Source organism: Taeniopygia guttata, chromosome 1 (genome assembly GCF_048771995.1).
Source record: "Taeniopygia guttata chromosome 1, bTaeGut7.mat, whole genome shotgun sequence".
Lineage (NCBI taxonomy): Eukaryota > Metazoa > Chordata > Aves > Passeriformes > Estrildidae > Taeniopygia > Taeniopygia guttata.
Genome location: NC_133024.1, coordinates 97,109,011 through 97,128,039, shown reverse-complemented (window position 1 = coordinate 97,128,039; position 19,029 = coordinate 97,109,011). Strand labels below are relative to the sequence as shown.

Here is a 19,029-nt window from a genome sequence, read left to right as displayed (position 1 = left end):
AGCAAACAAAAATAATAAAAACAAAACATTCATATTGAAATTTAATTCTTCTTAATAAGTGTTCTGGTTGTAAATGCTGGATCTAGGGAAGTTCCTCATTTACTACTGCCCTAAGCAAAGTTAAAGCTGCAGTGCTGTTGGAGAGAGAAAGGGAAATGATACAGAGAAGGCACATCCTACCCTCTTTTATCTTCCAGAAAAATACAGTCTAACCATCCTCGATATAAAAAAAAAAATTACTAAGTCACCTGTGAAGATCTAAACTTCATTGCAAAAACTGCATTAGTTTAACAGAATTCTGACCTGTGCTACGCAGCCATCCGAAATCTTGCCAATGATCTTTTCAACACCACCTTCAATAAACACGGTCAGCAAATAAATATCCAATAAACAGCAGTTTAAACAGCAGTCAGCTTAACCTTTCCCCTGTCTTTAAAAAATGCCAGACTCTTCAGTGTTTGCTCAAGACTCTTCTTTTACCCATGTTCAATTTGAATGAGCCGGTGCAAATGCACTGTTCATCCCTTCATGAGAGGAGGATGCATTTATGTGAAACATGAGGAGAATGCCTAATGCTGAAACATTCTCTCTGCATCCTCAATGAGATTTTATTACAGGGCTCTCTTTCTTCTACCCTGGAGTGTGTCAGCATGCCTGCAAGCATTCTACTTCTTTTATGGCCAGACACTATGGGTATATTTCTATTTACGTTTGGTATACACACACACACACCCTCTATCACATGTGCTTTATGACCCCACAGGAGCTACTCAAAAAATTATCAAACCTATCCAAGTGATAATAGGAAGCAATGACATAAAAAATATATTCTGATAATAATCCATACAGCTAACTTTCTGGTTATTAAGAACTAGATTTAAACTCTTTTGGCTTCCAAAAACATTAAGGGCTTGAATTTTCAGATGTGCCTAAAGCTAAGTCTATTTTATGAATTAGCTCTGTAGTCCTCTGAGAAAAACCTGGCAGTTCAATTAAAGTACAAACAAGTTTTTAATTAAAAATAGTTATTTTTTCTGTTGTATCAGAGATCCATATGACAAATCTGTAAAATGTCTCAACTTGTCAACGAAATGAGTTAAAATCTGCATTAAAAAAGACCCCAAACAAACAAGGGAAAAAACCCAAACAAAACTACAAGACCACAAACTTCCTAGACCCTGCAACTCTTTAAAGAACTAGTGTAACTGCAATTATTGGTTAAAGAAATAAGACTTATGAGAAGAATGGTTTTTACCAAGATCTGTGAATATCTTGGGCTCTGACAGCTAGATTTAACCAGCTTTGATAAATAATAGACGAGCCTGGCAAACATTCAGTTTTTCTAGTCCTCCACCTACATCGTTCTACAGTTCCTGATGATACATTATTTATATTTCAGCATTCTCCACGAGGTAATCTCCTTCTACACCAGTAGGAAAGAAGTCTCTGTAAGATCATTCATTCCAAGACAGTAACGAAGTAAAAAGTTAACATTTTAAAAATTAGGTTTCCTAGTCATAATAAAAATGCATATTACAACTAATGGGACAGAAAAGCTGCCATTCTACATGACAATTTCTTTGAAATATTAAGTTCAAGAAAAGTGCTTGAATTGTGGCAATACCTTTCACTATTGTCTTTGATAAAATAATAAAAGCTCAATAAAATAAAGTCTTAAAAATATAACATCTTGATGGGTCCTGTATCTTCCTTGCTTTTCCCATTTCTTTGTTTTTCTTTTATTCTTTTCACTATATAGTTATTATGCATTCGTATTAACACCACATTTCTCATTCTGTCACTATGCCTTTACTAAAATATTGTCTCCTTTGCTGCAGGATTGATCCCTGGAATTTTCTGGAGTGTCTGACTGTTTGATTAGGGATGGGCAGAAGGGGATTTACACCACATATCCCCACTCACTGCCCTGGACTGACTGCTCCCATTGCTCAGCCCTGCGAAGAAGGGCAGAAGTTTCAGAAAGGTCTTGCACTGCTGGAAATTAGATTTTCTTAATAGCTGCAATGCAACAGGACATGCTGTGGTGAGTTATTACAAAAGTCATCAGGGGCATTCTGGGCTCATATGCCCAACTGAGAGTACCTTCAGGGTGATAAAATTATTCTGTTTAAATTCTTGATGATCCTTAAAGCTTATCAAGCAAGACTGTTGGTAATTTCAAAAGAGTAGAAAGACACACAGCTCCAAAAAAATTTGTTTTAGAAAGCATTCTGCAGTGGAGTAAGATGATAAAAAGAAAATATTATGGAAATTTTTTTAGAGTCTTCCTATTCTATCTACTGTTGTTGAAGCCATGCCATTATCTATTTATCCTTTTAGTGGGTAAAAGAAGATGAGGTTGTGGGGAAAAAAAGCAATCTACCTTTTTTGGAATAAAGACAAGGAACTTCATATCTTTCTGGTTAATGCTCAATGCAATGTGCAGAGGAAGAAAAAGACATGGGAACGTCATAACAGAAAAATTATAAATTTGAAAACATAATTTTGATAACTTAAGGTATGGCAAATTAATGCTCTCCAGAGAATTATATTCATTGTAAGTTACAGACATAAATATTACAATTCCAAATTGAGAGACAGAGTAATAACCTATCGGCTATTCTTGTATAAACAAAGATTTAATTTTTATACCTTCTGGTTTCCTCCTGAGTTTTTAAGCAATACATGCTGATGTTGGCAAAGGCTGATATTAGGTTAATTAGTAATACCTAATATGCATAAGTGTTTGCTGAACCAGTCCAGCACTTTCACTGGTATCTTTTTTCCTCCCCTGTATTATTGATTTCAGTTGCCAATCCACAGTGAAGAATGAAAATATTTTCCTTCTGTATAGGCAGAGCTGCTGATTCCATGTGCACTGTACCTTCATACTCAAGGAAATGCTCACTTGGTGGGGAAACAGAGCATTGAAGGCTTTCTAGGTAGCACAGAGATTCCAATTTTTGGTCATTCAATATTTAATCACTTATTAGTGATTTCTAGTATCAGCCAGTTCCACATTTTTTTCCTATTCAAAACAGAGTGTTGCAAGGTAATTATTACCTCTTCAAATATGGGGGAAATGGTAGGATTTTTGTTCTGGAGGTTGGGTGAAAGTTTAAGGCATCCATTAATCAAACGTTCTACAGGAGAAAGAAACAAAACCAAATCAAACCACCTCCCCCACTCAAAAAAAAAAAAGGGGGGGGGCAGGGAAAACCCCAACCAAAACCAACTCAGAGAATAATAATGTCCCCTTCTTTTCTATCTGACATGGAAGGCAGGTAGCAGGCAGACTGAAGAACTTACATTCCACCTGACGGCAATATGTTGAAACCTACTGACTGCAGTACAACTTAATTAACATTATACATAGAACATGTGTAAGAGGGAAAAAATCTAAGAGTTTAAAAAATGTCAACTCCCTGGTAGTTCAATATTTGTTCATTTTTATTCTAAGCTAAGAATTGACCCTCCTTCTAGTACGTCCCTCACTAAATAATTCCAGGGTAATAGGTGTTTTGTATTCAGATCAAGATTTTTCTGTATTGCCTACTGAGGAAACTCATCGTTTCAACTGCTTCACCTTTAGACACAACCAGCACAGATGTGCAATTGGGAGTTTGTTCATCAATCCTTCTCAATGATTCAGAGACAGGGAACTGGAAGCACCATCCATGTGCACAATCCAAGAGTTGTTCTCTTATGCCGAGTTCCATTTGCCCCATTTCAATCAACTGAGTTAAATCCTAAAGTCCTGTTTTCTTCTATTAGCTCTCAGCTATAAGTAAAACAGGGACTAAACCACATCAGGACTCTCAACTTCTGTCAGACCAGCTGTGCAGAAGGCCCCAGCCGCGTCCCAGTTCAATTTCAGGTCACATACCAATCTATGCACCAACAAGTGAATAAACTTCATGTTTTTATTTATACAAACTAATTATTCCACCCAACACAGCAGTTTCTGCATGTTTGTCTGCAGAAACTCAAAATATCATGCTGACTGCCAAGAGTCGCCATCCCATTAACAAAAAACAAACTCAAAGAATAAATGTACTGATGATTGATGAGAAACCTTGACAATATATACAGCTAGCATGAGAGGGGAGAAAAATTCAAACAATTTTTATGTTGCAGAGTAATATCCCAAAATATCAATTTTACACAGAGGTTTGTAATTCAAGATCACCAAATCACTGCTTAACTGAGTGAGTGCTCTGCCACATGTAAACAGTTCTTCAAAGAGGCAATCTTGGAAAGCACTTTATACAAAGAATAAAGCAGCAGAGAAAACTAAACTCACAACTTCATTAATAAAAATTAATCTGGTTAATTCTAATAATAGAAGTTCTCTATCTGAGGGTATGCAGCTTCTGAACTCTGATTTAGGACTGAGTGATTTCTTGAAAACATGAAGAAGAGACTGGATGACAGCACAAACCAATGCAAAATAAAACATTGGAAGGGGACATTTACAGTTCTGTTTGTGAGTTTAAGGACCAGAAATTTAAAAAGCTAACTCAGTCACTAAAATACCACTGGATTTCAACAGGACCGAGGCATCATACTATGAAACACAACAGCTTTTAACTTCCACACATATTTTCCTATCAATAAATAGAACTATTCAGAAAGCCACTCCACTACTGTCCATCTATCCAAATCACACAAGTCTTTGGAAGCATTGTCATTCCACAAGACAATAACTCTATCATTTCACCCAAGGTAAGAGTCCAATAGAGATGAGAAGCTGGGTGTTAAGCAGTTATAAATCAACTGAAAAGCAAGAGAGATCACAGCCTTGTTTCCTATAGTCCTGATTCATAAAGCTGCCAACAGTGGAGCTACAATAACTCACATACACCAGGATTTTCCACTTTGACATTGAGTATCCTGATACTTAACTCTTCTTCCTCTGGCCAGTTGTTGAGAGGGAGCTGGTTGTGTTCTGGGTGGATTTTCTTTTTTTTTCCTTTTTGGTTTTTTGGGGTTTTTTTTGTTCAGTTGCTTGGTTTGGTTTGATTTGATTTTTTGAATTGCATACATGATTTACATAGCAAAATGTAACCTTTTTTATTTCTAACTCAAGTTTTTCTGGTCTCACATCTCTTCAGAAAAAAAAAAAAAAAAAAAGCCTAAAAATTTCAGATTTTGAAATCTAGAAAAACAAAATAACAGCCAAAATTTCATAAACAAAAGTTTTGGGGAAGTCCCACTTAGGAGGAGTGTTGGGGCTGTGAAGGAAGACACCGAAAGGAATTTATGCAGAAAATTCTTTAACATCCATCTAATGTTAGATGTTCATTACCCTAGACCACCAGCTTACCTGCACTTTAGCAGTAATGTAGAATGGGAGAGAAGACTTCCATCCTTAACTTACCAGACCACTATCCCCCACCTATCTTTGAAAAAGAAGGGCCAGTGAGACACAGCTGAGCCTATGATTTACATAAAGCAATCCAAGTAAATCCATCTGCCAATACACACACTAGAAATCTAATCAGTAGTGAGGTATGTATGTTTGCACAGCTGTTATACACAGACCCTCTTATCACTACTATTTTATCTGTATATTTTAATAAAATGCATGACTGTTAAATTATTGCCTTCTTTCTCCTCTTTCAATCTGTTTCTCTGATTTTCACTTATTTGCATCATTTCTCTTCACCTTTAATTTCCTTCATTATTTAACAACTTTCTCCACCACTTTGCTAGACTTTCCAACTTCTCCTTTGGCTACATGATTTCTTCTTTTCCATCTGACTTTGTGGTTTCCTTATAGTTCACTCTTTGCCAACTTGACTTTTTTCTCATTGGCTACTGTCTGTAAGAATCAGATTTGTAGACTATCTCAGTATGAAAAGCACCCATAATAATTGCGTGTAAATCCCATGTTCCTTGCAGAATTACTTAGTACTTTGGACAATGCTCTCAGGCACATGGTGTGATTCTTGCAGTGTCCTGTGCAGGGCTGGGAGTTGGACTTGATGATCCTGATGGCTCCCTTCCAACTCAGCATATTCTGTGATTTTTTTAATTCTAGGCTCACAGTGAATGTTCTGATCACAAAGACATTAGTAGGTGAAACACAGTAGCATAAAATTTCTTCTTGTGGAAAATTAAATTTCCTCTTATTAAGGAAAGAGCTTAAGGATTTGTACCGTGACTGCCATGGCACTGTGCACTATCTCAGTGCTGAACACACCAACTTCCTATTAGCAATCCTTCTTCCTATAATGGACATGCAAATGTCTCCTCTTGTGAATCAACCCACTCCAGCCCTATCCCCAGCAGGGTTGCAGTGCAGCAGCTCCCCAAGAGGAGGTCAGTGGATAGTTACTGCTCACTTCAGAGGCTGGTCTCCATCACTTTTAGTAGGATATTAATGATGTTATTCTTGAACCCAAAAATGTAGGACTGATGTGAACATTACTGGCTTTTTTGAGAGCCCATTTCATTGATTAACTGTACTCACAGCTGTGAAGCTCTTTTCAATATTCAGCTTAATTATGCCTCTGCTGACGCCTAAAGACTATTACTTCTTCAAATGCTTATCATGGTCAGCCATCTAAATGTGTTTATTTTGCAGAACATGAATAAGTGATGCATCTAATCATAATGAAAGTATTACGCGGCTTCACAACATTTTTGTTGTCTGGCATAATGAGCAAGCCCAGAATAGACACTTGTCTGTTGGCACTGTCACCCTGTTATAGAATTTCCATTCATTTAATAGCTCTGGGCTGGCAGCTAAAGCAATCGTGAACGGCCAGAAAGCATCCGTCGACCAAAGCCACAGTCTTTCATTCAAGCTTAGACAATTTAAAGTACACTCCAGCTCTCCTGCTAAAAATAATTGGAGTTTAAAGATTAAGGCTTGTAGAGAAACTGAACATCTGAAAACTAAAATAAGAAGAAATGAAAACTCATACAGTTGGCCTGTCATTAGCCAATGAGAAAGGCACTGATGGCAGACCCGCACACAGGTACTTTCCACACAGCGTGTAAAACCATCCCTGCTGCTAAGGAAAGAGTTTTGCCCTCATATTTGCAAGTGCCACAACTAAGCATGAACTCCTTTTCTTTTCTGATGCCAAAATGCTATTGATTTAAATTAGCAAAAATATCTTCTCCCCAGAGAGGAAAAGAAGAGCGCTTTCTCAGATGAAATACTCCATGGTTCATACTAATCCAACAGTGGGCAACTAGGTTTGCTCCCTTCTCAGCACAAAACCTAGTGAAGTATTTCCCCAGTGCCTCCCTGGGAAGACAGCTTGCACTCTGGCTGTTTGAGCTGAGAGGAGCTTCCTCCACTTAGGATGAAATCTCCCAGTGGCCATCCTTTAATTTTCTAGTTATCATTCAACAACCTAAAAAAAGTGTGTACATAGTCTCTGCAAGCAGCTGAAGGGAAATCAATTTCTTTTCTTACCTCCTGGTGAGTCACAGCACTGTTAGAGATGTAAAAAAAAAAAAAACCCAAAAAAACTATTTCTTTTATTTAATCTGTATTTCCTCTACATTATTCTTGAGGCTATGGATCTTTTGGAAGTCTCTGAGCAATATCAGTTCTCCTGCCCCTACTGCTGCAATACTGTACAGTAACATGGAATTTGCCTAGTCTTCCTTAAAATAGGTGGAACTGCCAACTCACAGAAAATCAACAACCTTTGGTACCTACAGTGAACTCAGGCAAAAAAAAAAGTGGGAGCTCAAAGCGCTACTGAAATGTACGGACTGTGGGGGGAATATATCAAAAGCTAGGGAACAGGAGACAAATACAAACATTTATGTTACTATGAAGGGCACATAATTAAAAATGCAATTAAGCAGGAAGTCACTTAAGAAGAGAATAATTCAGAAGAACATATTTGAGTACAAAATGCAATTAATTCAGACAGGAAATAAGAATTAAAAAGTAATTATTATGTTTTGCAAAGGCAGAATAACTGAATAACTGTAATTCAGTGTAACTGAATCACACTGTTGAGTGCCTTGTGGCTTGAGGGTTTTTTGCTTTGGTTTTGTTTTTTTTTTCTTTCTGTTACTGTTTTTTATTTTAAAATTTAACTAGTGAATCCTCATACCCTCCCCGCCCATGCCCTCACAGATCAATAAAAAAAAGTAATTTAAAAAGTTCCATTTCAGCATCTCAGTATGCCTTAGGGTAACACCACATATAACGTCATGGAAATAGCAGGAAGAAAGCCAGCTATCAAATAATTGACTACTGCTCAAAGCACTTATGCTTAGGACCTGGGTCCTGGTTTCCTACAGGACTTTCAGTAGAAGCTATTGTGCCATAAACATAATCACACCAATTGATTTTAAAGACTGGTTAAAAGATATTGCCTGTGACAGACCAGGTAAGGCAAACAATCTGTGTTCAGGGACTAAACAAACTGAATTTGCACTTGAAATATTTTGACCTCCATCCCACAAGTTGCTGAAATATTTTGAACTCCATCTCCCACAGCAGAACTCCAGCAATGCATACTGAAGCCCTATTTCTCCAGCCTCTATTCGAGACTGCCCATCAGCTCCTGCACGTGCCTGCCTCTTTTACACCCAGACAGGGAAAAACATCTCCCCAGCCCTCAGAAACAGCCCCCAAGGTGTCTGCTAAGAGGGCAGGAGAAAAAAGACACAACATCTTTTCCAACAGAAGCACATTTGGTAGCCTTCAAGAAGCAGATGGGGCAGTAGTGATAGTAGTGCTATTTTAAATAGTATACAGATGTCAGAGGATGTCAAAAAGAAAAATATGCTAAATAATAAAAAAAAAAGCTTAAAATGTCAAGTGCCTCCATGCAAATCAGATTATACAGGGCATGGGGAAAACCAAGAGCAGCAGCACAGGAGCATAAAATGCAGCAGCCACAGCTGCTCATGAAGAGGAGCAGCAGTGATTTTCAACTCCATATACACCTCAGGATTACCCCTTCAGATTTCTGCAACACTTCCAGCATAAGTCTCATCCCAACAAAGTCCCAATTCCAGGGACCCTGGGTTTCTTTTTACTGAAGTATACTAAACCAGAACATGCCATATTTTTTGGTTTGGTTTTATATTGTGTCAAAAGATACTACACATGTAGGCCATCTTCTAAGGAGAGCTGCTTCAGCACCAGCAGTTCAGTAAAAAACAGCTGGACCTACAAGCACTTACAAATCTTGGAAATAATTTAATCACATTAGTTTACACTAGATAAATCAAAGTGGCCCACAGTAGGCCAATTTTCTTCAAGTAATGTTTTTGGAGATAGTCCCCTCTTCTTCCAAAAGCCCTAATAATCTTTCTAAAGAGAATAATGAACTGGATCTGACCAGATATAAAGTATTTCTGCAGTTCACCACATTTTTAATTAACTTTGATGTCTGAGTAGATTCACTTTCATGATCATTTTCACAATTAGGTTTACAGAGAACACACATGCTAACCTTTTGCAGAAACTGAACTTAAAAATTAATTACCAATATGCTTTCCCACCAAAACCTTTAATATAAAATAGCTCTCAGTTCAGTCAGAGAAATGAACAGATAATGTACTTATCCTGTCCAAAATAGAGCAAAGAAGTTAGCATGCTGGGTAGCAAAGTTGTAGCAATAAGGCCCAAAATTCAGAGTAATTATGAAGAACAGAACATTTGGAGAGGGTTGGTGCTCAGTCAGTCACATTGTGAACAGAGAAAGACAAAATTTGTTAAATAAATTATTCATTAGTATTTAACAGCTTGGCACTGGATACAATATTTGTCTTCTGGCAAAAGAACAGTGCTATGAATCTATCCACTTGTAACTGCTCTGCTGAAAAAGTTAATGCCATTTATTGGCAGGTTAATTTATAATATCACCTTAATTAAAACGAGATTATCTTATCACGTTCTGCCTGAAATGAAACTGCAGCTGACTGGGAGCACTGTACCTACAGGCTAATGAATGATTTCAAGCAGTTCAGTGTCCAATTAATACCAGCATCTGGTTTGGAGATTTTTTTTTTCCCCTGTCAAAGTATTAGCTCTATATTAATTACACTTTTACTTAATAATAACAGAAACTTTCAATCTTGATGTTATCGTTCAAGTAAAAATACAGATAAAATGGTCAGGACTTGGAATTCATGTAACCAGATAAATTTTGTATCACTTGCTGGTGTACAAAACATTTCCTAGTCTGATTTCAAGAGTTTTCCCAACAGAATACTACTAACTGGAGAAATGGATGAGAGTCCCCTATGCCCAAGACACTGGACAAGTGACCCATCTACTTCTACCTGGAGCATCCTGTCTGAAGCCGGCTTCATGATGGACCAAACTTTGTTTGGACAAAATGGCAACTTCTGGGTGCCTTCTTCAAGAAGGTGGATTTTAATCTGATCTTTCCCTTGAAAAAAAGCAATTGAATATTTCACTGAATTTCAAGATTTGGTGCAGCTGGAGGATTGGAGGATTTGGGACAGGGAGACAGGGTGTGTAGAGGCAGTATCCTTTGACTCATTACCATCTTAGAACATGTGAGATTAATGGACCAACATTTACCTCCTGCCTGCTTATTAACACTGGATTTGGAGTAAGCAAGCATGATTTCTGAAACAAGTTTTTTTTTTCCCCAGAAAATTTTCATCACTAACTCTACCCAGCACTACAATATCATAACTATACAAAAAGAGAGGAAGTATAAAGTCCAGACCTGGCTTGGTGTTTTAACACTGTGAATACTGGGGATTTAAGAGTATCTTATCCACATATTGTAAGCAAGTTATTCCTTAGGAAAGGGACAGTGAAACAAACAAATAAAGAAAAAAGACAAAAAGATAAGTACTACCTTTGCTGCATAACTGTAATACTATTCTGTATCTTCTCCCTTAATTTTGAGCAGCATTACCAGTACTAATTTGAATCCAAATACTAGAAATCTTCACAGAAATGCTTCAATGACTTTACATATACTCCTACATGAAAATCCATAGGAAAAAAAAGTCCAATTAAATCATACTTTTGCTTCTCATGAATGCTCAATTTTAATTAAATGTCATTACTTCACCTAGATCACACTTCATCTTTCTTTCAGAAGCCAGGCAGAAAATCTATGATTCTGGCTCCTTTTAAGAGCGTTTCAACCATGCTTCTGGGTTCCCATACGCCTTTTACTTACAGGATGTCCTATACTTCTCTATAAACTGAAGCAATTTTATCCCACCCATGTAGCAGCTCTTTGCAACTGTTGCCAAGCCAATAAATTAACAGACTCTTGGGCTGATCATGCAAGGTAATTATTTTTTGATTGTTTCTGGAATTGACGGACAGCAGTCCCCTCTCATACCTGAAGCTCAAACTCAGCTTTGGATCCCTATTATTGTACCTACCTAACAGTTTTGATACAAAGAAACAGTATAAAAAGCTTTCTAACACTTGTGTCCCCAAGATGATCAAATTTGTTCTTTTCCTCCACTGTAATGGGTCTGTACTGCAGATTTAAACGTTCAGGATTCACATTTTGCCAACAGTACACCTAGAAGAGACTTAGAATTCTGAACCACTTTTCAGAAGGAAAAAAATAAGAAAGGGTGGGTTGTTTTTCAAGTTAGTATTTCAAGAGTGAATCCAATTCTCTGTCAAAAAGGACCTTTAAGTTATATGGATAAAAGCCAAACTCTATGCATCATGAGCAGATGCATTCAACCTTCTGCTTCTCCTAACCCCAAAGGAGCTCCCAATCCAACATACTTTCACTGTCTCACACCTCTCTCTTCCTGCCATAATTATCTCCCTCTGCCCCATGGGCCAAATCTGGGCGCTCTTTCCCATGTTGTGCAGGTTCTATTCATTCCCACCCACTTCTGTTTCCAATACCCTCCTCTCCTGCACTCCTGTGTGTACATCTTCCAGCACAAGCATGAATTAACTAAAAAAACCCAAATAAATACAATGTAATATTTGTCTCATTCTACTGTAACTAAAGAAAGGGAATCTTTACTGCAGGCATATGAGCTAATGTCCTAACAGGGACAGTTGCAAATACTGAATGTAATCAGAAAGCTGGTGATTGCCAAAATAAAATATCAGCATAAACCAACTGCTATGCCAGCTATTCCTAGCCTTGAATATGTACCTCCTTTCCTAGAGATCACTTTTCCAAAACCATAAAGTGCGTTGGATAAATTAAGCCGCTGGCTGAAGGCCACTAGAAATTCTCAGTCTTGAGACAGCAATGATTTAATTATTTATTAAAACTGTAATAAAAATATTTTGGAAAGTAATGGCCATGCTTGATAAACTAGTAATGACTACACAAAACTAGAGTTGCCTGAGATAAATCTCATTTAATTTTAAATGAAGTACTTTTAAAAAGTGGAAATAAATGACATGACTGATATGTCTTGGGGAGCAAATCCATCTGGGTTTACTCATATTCGAGATCTTGAGACAAGTTTTCAGCTGAACTCACAACATGGCTCCTCCCTTGGTTCATCAGAAGACATACACTTAAGTTGACCACGGAACACAAAGTATTAAAATATGTTTTCTGTTCAAAATGACCATCTCCTGTTCCTCTTACTTACAAAAAGAGAAAGAGTATCCTTTATAAAGGTTTCCTAGGGCAAACAATTAATTTCACACTATTTTTTCCTTCTAAATGTAATGGCTTTTTTGGCCATTTTCTTCTTTGAAAGCTCCATTTCATAATTTCAGTCATGTACATCACTAAGATTCACCCTTGAAAAGAATGACCAAAACCACCTAAATTTTTTCCCCAGCAAAGACTCTTGATGTAACAGCTATGTCTTTTTTTCCAGAAAAGAAATTCCAGAATTCTGGGGATTTCATTTCTGTCAGGTTTTTTTGTTTTGTTTGGGTTGGGGTTTTTTTAAATATCAGAGGTTTTAAGCTTGGCTGCTTATACTCTGGTCTTTGCCATGAGCAAGCCAGCATCCAAACATCACCTGTCAGGCAGTTTCACCATCCACATCATCAAAAGGCAGGGTGGGAAGCACCCCTGAGAGTATTTCAGGCTGGACAGCCAAATACAGAAACTCAGAGAGGAACAGAAGGGTAAAAAGAGACTAAGTAAGGCCTGTCATCTAATAGTGAATCAGTGGATTGCTTAAATTTTCCAGAGTGTGCTGAGATTTTCCATTGCTGCGCCTTGTGAATCCAGTAGAAGCATGCATGCCATCTAGGAGATGACGACCTGAATGAGAACTCTCATTCCTTCCTCACAGCTGTACTGCCCCAGGCACAGCCCCTCATGGTGATCACACATTCCCAACTGCCTGGGCACAGTCAGCCCCAGCTGCAGGAATGCTTTTTCTTCTATTCCCTCTATTCATAACAAATATTGTAATAAATCTGGTCCTTCAAGGAGATTAACAATATGAGTAAAATTCTGGCAGATGTCAGAGGGCCTTCACTGCCACTTCAGATGGGTGGAGGAGGATACTGAGGTGTTATGGTTCTATGCTGTCTTTGTTTCAATCATTAGCTACAAAACTCAGTTTGACTGAAAGGAACGAAAAACTCATTATTCACCATTTAATTTATACTATTCACCATTTAATTTATATTAAAAAAATCACATCAACCAATATGAAATAAGAAAACAAGTTCCTCCCACCATCTCTGATTGCAGCAACAGGTAAGCAATTATTTTTGACTAGCCACACTTCCATTTTTCTAAAAAAGTAAAAAATTGATACTTGAAATCCTCCATTAGGGACAGTCAGAATACAAACAAACGTCACAGAAAATGTTTACTTGACAGGCTTGCTCCTTGCTCTGCCCTCCAAAGCAGGGACACCTCTTGGGTAAGATTTGTACCTCTAACCACATCAAAGCACACACAAGGACAGGTGTATAGAGCACTACATGCTCATATTTTCAGGTTGACTGAATTTATCACCAGCAATCTAACAGTAATCTATAACCTGTTGCTTCAAGAAACTGCACTTTGTGAATCTGTGATGGTGAACATTCAGATTCAATGTAACCAGACCTATGGTGTTGAATTGGTTATAAATCAGAAATTAAGGCCAGCTGCACCCCACCCCTCTGATGTCTGAGGACAAGTTGGAACACAAAAGGAGTTATTTTCTGCAAAGTTTCATACTCTTATCACAACAGTTATATAAGGTGCGAGTTATACCTTATATAAGGTGAAAATATGCTGCTTATTTTGACAGTTCAAGAACAAATAAACAAAAAAAACCCCTGTCAACTAAAAAAACCATTACACACCCCCTCAAAAAAAAAAATGAACAGCAAAAATAAAAGTGCATATATCAATGGAGAGAAACCAGGAATCATGTTTTACAGACAGCAGAAAACAGGAATCCTATTTTAAACAAGAACTGAGGAGCCAGAAGTACCTCACATTAAACACGAGAATTGAAAACAAAACCCATTAGAAGCAATCCAGCCTTCACTGAAACATATACACATCATCATTACCAATAATAATTTGGCTCTTCGTGTGTAATCACTGCATGCTAGCCTCACTTTATATTCATAAGGGCCATTAACGTCAAGAGGAATTGTGCACATGGGCACCACGTTGCCCCGTGCTGTTCCGCAGTCTGCAGTCTGCTGTGCAGAGAAAATCACCTCTGCTGGCCACTTCTTCTCTCTCATCCAGCTCAGCTCAGGAATGGAAACAAGGAAAATGCTATTGCCTTTTTTTTTTTTTTTTTTTTTTTTTTTTTTTTTTTTAATACTCCAATAATTTTGTACTATTAAGAGCACCAGAAAGATAAGTTGTAACAACCATCTGTTCACATAATGCTGAATTCAAGCCGGCACATACTGGAGGCACTGCAAGGACAGAACCCATCACAATCCCTGCTTCAGATTCTGATGATTGATTTCAGAGGTTATCATAATCTAAAAACGGCCACAAAGATTAAGGATTCAGAAAATAAATTTTAAAAAAAACACAACCTGCTCCCCCCATTCCAAAAAAAATCACCACACACAAAAAATCCCCCAAAACAAACCAGCAAAAACCCCAAATCAAAACAAAACCAGAAAAAATGTAAAACCCACCCAAGCATTAATCCACCATACTTCATTTAGGAAGTCCCCCCTTCTAATTTCCCCCAACAGATACAGGACCAGGGGAAGCAGCATAATCTGCCTCCCCAGCATTTTGACAATATCCTCACAGGATGAAATTTCCACAAAGGACAACAGTCAATCACTGCAGTGTTGTAGGAAAGGTTCAGACAGAGCACACAGCATTAAATCACTCTCATGAACACACCAATTTCAAAGTTCATCAGCTGCATGGGCATTATAACCCTCAGCTGTCTGAGATACAGAAATAGACAAGTCTGACTGAAGTCTACTACACACAAGGTTGAGCAAAATGTTGAAATACAAATTTGTTACCTTGCCCTTAGTAGCTCAGATGAACCACAAAACTATAGCTTCCTTCATATAAAAAGCTAAGCCAGCAGGGAGCTTCCAGGAACATAACTGAAACACTGAAGGAATTCATGTTACAAAACTGTCTGCAATAAAGAGAATAAATTATTCAATTGGACCAATGCTTTATTTTCAAGTATATCTTATCTTCTTCTTTTCTGAGTAGAGAATATCAAGTCAGTCACAGTCAAGCCACAAAGGTACAATATTTTCTTATCAGAATAACACAGGCAGAGATATTTCTTGAGGTGGACTTATTTCACCCTTTTGCTTATCCTAAAACTATGTCAAACCCAAATCTATCACTACAGCTACCAAATCTAAAGTGAGAGCTCACACAGGAACCTACAGAATTGTACATTCCAAATGGTTTTGCTTTAAATAAAAGATCAGTAGAAAATACTTGCATATCTAATCTTTATTTCTCAGGTTTATTTAAAAATCCTACATTGGGCAATTCTTGCATACATTTATAACATGTTGTCAGTCCCTCATGCACTTCCTACATTCCTCTTACAGAACCCCAGCTTGGTGTCTACATAATCTCAAGACTCTTATTTATGTTTTCCATTCCACAGTAATTTCTGATTTTTCTATCTTCCTTGCAATGATTTAAGCAACATGCTCTTAGATAAGGACACAAACCTTGCTTGTCAATGCCCATTATTTTACTATAATTATTTAACTAAGTAATATTTTATTACTTTATCATATATTTTACTAGAATATCAAGTATTATGTGGGATAAATATAAGCTCTGTATTTTGCAGGACTATGATTTAGTCTTCTATTACATTAGATCTTATTTTCATAACATACTTTAATTAGCAAGTCATTTCCTTTGTCATGAGGATTCAGCAGGAAGTCACCAAGCACTTCCATCTTGTTAAACAAGATTCTATCCCCAGCTGGAGAGAAAAGGGAAGGGCACAAGCACCTAGAGGGAACAAGTCTTCCACATGCACAAGAATGACTTCTTTTCAGTGCAAGCAAAGATTGGTTCCTGCTTTGATATCTGTCCCCAAACCTTTGCAGAATTTCCACATCACTGAACATATTTAACTTGGCTGTCGTTTCCATCTCATTTTACTGGGGAAAAAAAAAAAAAACCAAACTATACTGCCTGCACAAATGAAAGAATGAGGAGAAGACGGGTGTGTGGAAAGGTAGCACCATCACCACTCAGCCTCTATGGAACTGCAGTGGCCTGAGCATCTGCATTCTAAACACGCCATGGTAGCCCACCCTCCAGCACAGCACCCTGCTCTCAGAGGTCTGGAATTTAAAGACATATAAAAGCCTCTTTTTTATTGTAAGTTTCATGTTCTTGTCCCTGGAAAGGTTACTGAATTATATACAAGACTGACTGAATATTAATCAAGATATAATTGGATTTGGAAAAATCCATATGTTAAAGCCCTTAGAGCTTTAGCAGTGCATAGCCCCTCTCCCCTGCCAAAAAAAAACCACCCCAAAACCAAATCTGTCCCACTTATGCAAAAAAAAGTACACCACAATTGCCAGTTAAATGCTGTCTTTTCATTTTTAATTTGATTTAAAAGGAATTCCCCACCACTAAGGAAAACTATTAGGTATTACTGCAAAAAAAAAGCAAAACACTGTTTTATGAGTTTAAAATATCTTTTGATCAGTTATTTCAGCAGACAACATTACTCTTCACTTCATGTAGAAATGAGATAGCCTTTACAATTTTTCAGCTGTTTCTTCACATCAGCATGTGGATTACTATAGAGCACCAAACACCATCATGGACAGAGCACACAATTTCACCCAGCACCAGTGAAACTGTCTCTGCTTTTGTGATAAGTCATGTCTGAAACCATTTTTAAAATATAAGAAGGAACTGCTGCTTTTTAATGCAGCTTGCACAAAGACAGATCACCACTCATCCTTCACTGGCATAAATGTGACCTCAGAAAATACTTTTTAAAGTATTTTTAAGTATTATTTTTAGGAAGCTAATTTTTGAACTCCCTTTGTGATACAGTCTTTAACATAGAACTAGCCACTAAATAAATCTATGGAAATACATCTCTAAAAACACTCAGTGTTACAGATTAGGTAAAATTGTAAAAGTCTACCACAAAGATATTTCATAAAAATATCATTTGTAGAAGTAATCCATGAAAATATATTATGAAGCACTGATCTTTATTACAGTATTTCTAATAAAATTGTTATTTTTATTTTATTGCAAAGTATTATTCATTCAGGTATTCTCTTTGAGTTGAGAATTTAACATCCTTAGTTTACCTTTCTGTGCAACAATAAAACTGATGGATATGTGCTTCCACATTGAAAACATTTTGACAGTTTCAGGTTACTACTTTCTCTCCTCAATAACCCATAAAGTGTTTGTTTTCTAATCACTTTTTTGTAACCTAGTCCTTATACAAAATAATGTGATAAACCCTAACTCACACCTAGGATTAGAGCTCTGAAGAAAGTGTAATAGCTATGTATTGCAATTGCTGCTCTTTGAAAAGGAAAATGAGGATTAAACACATTAAATGGAATCTCACACATCAGAGAAGAATCACTGCCCCAGAAGGTGAGAGATTCATGAGCAAGGCTCAGGATTTTGAAAGCCTTATAGAAGTCAGTTGTCTAGATACTGATACCCTTCCACTTGAAAGAATCATAATTCCACAGGAATACAGGCAGGAACTGAATACTAATCCCTGAGGGTCAATTCCTCTGTAACTTTCTCCAAACATTAACATATTAAATAAACAACCATACCCAAATCTCTAAAAGAAAAAGGAATTATCTCTGTTTAGCTCCCTGCCCTGGCCCAGCCCCAGCACTACAGGGGATTATGAATCCTTTTCTGCAGAGCTACCCACCCATCCTTCGGAGACACCTGGCCTGTGTGACACCTGCTGTGTTCTGCCTTTGCTTTAGGGCTGGCAAACTGCATTCCAGGTAAAAATATGCAAAAAAGTCTGAACAGATAGAGACTAAACTTTTGAGCAACCTGGTCGAGTGGGAAGTGTCCCTGCCCCTGGCTGGGGGTGGTTAGAACTGGGTGATCTTTAAGGTTCTTTCCACCTCAAACCACTTTGATTCAAGTCAGAAAAAGTCTGCCCATCATGTCTTCCTCTTAGTTCAGCTATATGGCTAGAAGCCATTTCTATTTCAGAGTTGCAAAGCAACTGGTTTGGTATAAGAAAAGAGGATCTGGATGGTAAGAAAATAATACATCTGATATGTTGACCTTGTTAGTATTGCCATAAAACAAAGCCACAGTTCTTTTAAAGGCTGATGAAAGAACAAAAATAAGTACTTGTTTAGGAGAGTTAAAAAGGGTTAGGAGTGAAACAAGGTTCCTGAAAGAAACAGGGAGGGATAACTTCAAAAACCAAACCCTTTAGCAACACTGTGACTTCATTTCTAAGGAAACCTGTTAGTATTGTGCTCATAGAAATAACAGCACAGTTTAAGCAAGAAATTCAAGCACCACAATCACTCAGTGACTCAGCTAACCCCATTGAATTCAACAATGATGACAGTAAACCCATTATGAAGCATGCTAATAGCAAATTGCAGTGTGGATTAGGAAAAAAGCACAGTATTTTACCCTTGTCATC

General features: G+C 37.4%; 1 protein-coding gene across 9 annotated transcripts in view; it reads right to left on the bottom strand.

The window, feature by feature from the left end:
- FRMPD4 (FERM and PDZ domain containing 4) overlaps positions 1-19,029 on the bottom strand; it is a 392,028-nt gene that overhangs the window by 184,801 nt on the left and 188,198 nt on the right. For 2 of the 9 annotated variants that reach the window (XM_072933925.1, XM_041718165.2), the window contains exon 1: positions 304-19,029. This exon is cut by the window's right edge. The exons of the other annotated variants lie outside the window; for them this stretch is intronic. The gene's annotated coding sequence lies outside the window, so the exon portion shown is untranslated. The remainder of the gene's footprint in view (positions 1-303) is intronic. 9 annotated transcript variants of the gene reach the window in all.